We start from the raw sequence: 4905 nt of genomic DNA on the forward strand, positions 1-4905 counted from the left end.
ACCTATTCTTAATTTCCTAAAGCTATAACCTATAACCTAAACCTAAACCTAAACCTATAACGTAAACCTTAACCTATAACCTATAACCTAAACTTATAACCTATAACCTAACCTTAATCTAAACCTAAAACCTAAACCTAAACCTATAACCTAAACCTATAAACTAAAACCTAAACCTAAACCTAAAACCTAAATGTATTATCAAATCTCTAAACCTAAACCTACACCTAATCCTAATCTCAACTCCCTAACCTAAACCTAAACCTAAACTTGAAAACCCAAACCTAAACCCGATCCCGAACCCGAACCCGATTTCCTAAACCTAAACCTTGACCTATTCTCAATTCCCTAAAGCTATAACCTATAACTTATAACCTAAACCTAAACCTAACCTAAACCTAAAACCTAAACATAAATGTATTCTCAAATCCCTAAACCTAAACCTATACCTAATCCTAATCTCTACTCCCTAACCTAAACCTAAACCTAGACTTGAAAACCGAAACCTAAACCCGATACTGAACCCGAACCCGAACCCGATTTCCTAAACCTAAACCTTAACCTATTCTCAATTCCCTAAAGCTATAACGTATAACCTATAACCTATAACCTAAACCTAAACCTAAACCTTAACCAAAACCTATAACCTAAACCTTAACCTATAACCTATAACCTAAACTTATAACCTATGATCTAACCTTAACCTAAACCTAAACCTATAAACTAAAACCTAAACCTAAAACTAAAACCTAAATGTATTCTCAAATCCCTAAACCTAAACCTACACCTAATCCTAAGCTCAATCCCTAACCTAAACCTAAACCTAAACTTGAAAACCGAAACCTAAACCCGATACCGAACCCGAACCCGAACCCGAACCTGATTTCCTAAACCTATACCTTAACCTATTCTCAGTTCCCTAAAGCTATAACCTATAGCCTATAACCTATAACCTAAACCTAAACCTAAACCTATAACGTAAACCTTAACCTATAACCTATAACCTAAACTTATAACTTATAACGTATAACCTATAACCTAAACTTATAACGTAAACCTTAAACTATAAGCTATAACCTATAACCTAAACTTATAACCTATAACCTAACCTTAACCTAAACCTAAAACCTAAACCTAAACCTATAACCTAAATGTAAAACCTAAACCTAAACCTAAAACCTAAATGTATTCTCAAATCCTTAAACCTAAACCTACACCTAATCCTAATCTCAACACCCTAACCTAAACCTAAACCTAAACTTGAAAACCCAAACCTAAACCTGATACCGAACCCGAACCCGATTTCCTAAACCTAAACCTTAACCTATTCTCAATTCCCTAAAGCTATAACCTATAACCTAAACCTAAACATAAACCTATAACCGAAACCTAAAAACCTTAACCTTAACCTAAACCTATAACCTTAACCTAAACCAAAACCTATAACCTAAACGTTAACCTATAACCTATAACCCATAACCTATAACCTAAACTTATAACCTATAACCTAACCTTAACCTAAACCTAAAACCTAAACCTAAACCTATAACCTAAACCTATAACCTATAACCTAAACCTAAATCTAAAACCTAAATGTATTCTCAATTCCTAAACTTAAACCTACACCTAATCCTAATCTCAACTCCCTAACTTAAACCTAAACCTAAACTTGAAAACCCAAACCTAAACTCAATCCCGAACCCGAACCCGATTGATGTAATAATGTAGCCCAATCACATGGCAACAAATAAGAAATTCTTGCTTTGTTGGCAAGCATACTCGAACTCAAGCATCACAATACATCTATTTCCATCTTCACTATCTCTTATAGCATACATTATTTGAGATTTGGATTTATCTCATTTTTAGAGTCATGTCCTAACACTATATGATAATATTAATAAACAAGGTGGGTTTGTCACCAACATTATTCCAAGACCCATATAACTTCTCCTTATAGGAAGTTGGGTAGGGCACATGCAGCTTGAATCCATCAAAGGAGACAAGGATCACCTCTCTTATGTTATCTCTCTTTTCATTTGTTTTTTTTTTCCATAGGATTGTTTGGATGAATGTATTTTATGTTTGGATGGATTTACATAGTTTGGGTTTAGATGGATATGAATGTGAATATGATGAAATATATTATATAACAGGTGTATATCAGGAAGAATATATTGTAACATGTGTATAGCAGGAATTTTGTGCTGGGAGATTTTTATTTTTTTTTAAAAGGAGACTTTTACCTACAAAATATTTCATAGGTAAATGTCTCATCCACGTTTTTTACCTACGAAATTTTTCGTAGGTGAAAGTATTTTACCGACGAATATATTCGTTGGTAAAAGTTTACTTTCGTAGGTGAAAGTATTTTACCGACGAATACTTTCGTAGGGAAAAATATAACACTTTTACCGACGAATATTTTCGTCGGTAAAAGTTGTTTACTAACACTCCGTATTGCTTTTACCTACGAAAGTAAACTTTATGATTTGTTGTTTTTTTCATAAACTCAAAACACCATTTACCTATGAACCCTTTCACCGGTAAAGATGGCTTTCACCTACGAAATTAGATTTCGTAGGTAAAAATAAACTTTTTGATAATATATGTTCATAGAAAAATTCAAAACACCCTTTACTAATTTCGTAGGTAAAAATAAATTTTCGATAATATATGTTCATAGAAAAATTCAAAACACCCTTTACTAATTTCGTATGTAAAAATAAACTTTTCGATAATATGTTCATAGAAAAATTCAAAACACCCTTTACCTACGAAAACTTTCGTAGGTAAAGATGGCTTTTACCTACAACTTTTGATTTCGTAGGTAAAAGTAAACTTTAGGATTTTTTGTTTTTTCAAAAACTCAAAACACCCTTTACCTACGAACACTTTTGTCGGTAAAGATGGCTTTTACCGTCGCAAAAGTTAATTTTTGGAAAAATTCAAAACACCCTTCACTTACGAAAATGTTCGAAAAGAAAACTTTTCGATTTTTTGTTTTTTCAAAAATTCAAAACACCCTTTCCCTACGAAACGTTTCGTAGGTAAAGATGGCTTTTAGGTAAAAGTAAACTTTTTGATTTTTTGGTTTTTGAAAAATTCAAAACACCCTTTACCTATGAAAATTTTCGTAGGTAAAGATGGCTTTTACTTAGTAAAAGTAAACTTTTCAATTTTTTATATTTTGAAAATTTCAAAACACCCTTTTCCTACGAAAATGTTCATAGGTAAAGATGACTTTTACCTACGAAATCTATAAACTTTTCGATTTTTTGTATTTTGAAAAATTCAAAACACCTGCGAACTTTTCGATTTTTTGTTTTTTGAAAAATTCAAAACACCCTTTCCCTACAAAACGTTTCGTAGGTAAAGATGGCTTTTAGGTAAAAGTAAACTTTTTGATTTTTTGGTTTTTGAAAAATTCAAAACACCCTTTACCTATGAAAATTTTCGTAGGTAAAGATGGCTTTTACTTAGTAAAAGTAAACTTTTCAATTTTTTATATTTTGAAATTTTCAAAACATCCTTTTCCTACGAAAATTTTCATAGGTAAAGATGACTTTTACCTACGAAATCTGTTAAGTTTTCGGATTTTTGTATTTTGAAAAATTCAAAATCTGTAAAAATTTCGTAGGTAAAGATGGCTTTTACCTACGAAATATAATGTCGTCGGTAAAAGTCATCTTTACCTATGAAAATTATTTTCGTCGGTAAAAGTTTCATCGGTAAAAACCATATTTCATGTGGTGAATAGAATGAATACCTATAAATCATCTTAATAGTGTATATATGTGTGTATGATTGAAATAATAAAATGTGAGATGTCTTGTTAGATGTTTGAGATTATAAACTTTGTAAGGCCCGTATCCTAATCTGTATTGTTCCGTTGACTCTCGCGATCCTTCCCAATGAATTCCGGTAACCCGCGACATGTAGACTTCATTTGCGCGCAACCTTGAGTCACCTCCCATATTTTAGAGTTGGCTCAAACTGAGACTTGTACTCTAGCGACTGCGCCGTCGCCGCAATTCCGACGCCGTGTATTACGTGCTAAGGCGATACCCAGGCCAGGAGATGTAGGCCCGTGTTCAGTTCTAGAAAAATACCGCGTGTCTGCAATCCCAAGAGAATCTCTACAACATGTCCCATCAATCAATCACTCAATCAATCAATTAATCACCTCATGTCAAGTACAAGAGGAACCCCAAAGTCAACTCTCTCTCACCCTCTCTCTTACACACACATACATGTCAAGTACACCGATCAACTCACATCCATTACCTCTCTCTTACAACCACTGTCTCTCTCTCTCTTCACAAATTTCAAGCAACCAAAAAATGGTGGACGTCCAAACATTTCCAAGGAGAGAAAGTGTGATGTGTGTGGCCCACTTCTCACCCCAAGATCCATCATCTTAGCCCTTCATTTCTCATCATCTTCCATCAAAGTGAGACATAAGGAGTTCAGCGTTCCATCGGACCAAGAAGATCGAACGGTGGGTATTCTATAGGCCTAGATTTCATTCTTTTAATGATGGGCCAAGTGGGGCCTACCGATTGATGGTATGGATCTCATTTGGGACCCTAGATGTGGCCGATGGCCCACTATGATTCTCATGATCATTTCATGATGGGGCCATTCTCCATGGACCCCATCATGATGTTTACTTTCTTAGTTGAATGAGGGTCATCTAGACCTTCCATTTTGGTGGAGAAGGAATCTCTACCGTTGATTTTTGATTTGGTGGGCCTACATGTATTGAGACCCACTTGATGTATGATTGAATGCATGGAAAAGAGGGCTCATAGTGTCAAGAGCCCTCCATCATCACGTCTCTCTCTCTCTCTCTACTTCCTTTATTTTGTAGCCATTTAATGAGTGTATGTAGTGTCCAAACCG

Source organism: Magnolia sinica, chromosome 12 (genome assembly GCF_029962835.1).
Source record: "Magnolia sinica isolate HGM2019 chromosome 12, MsV1, whole genome shotgun sequence".
NCBI classification, from domain to species: Eukaryota; Viridiplantae; Streptophyta; class Magnoliopsida; order Magnoliales; family Magnoliaceae; genus Magnolia; species Magnolia sinica.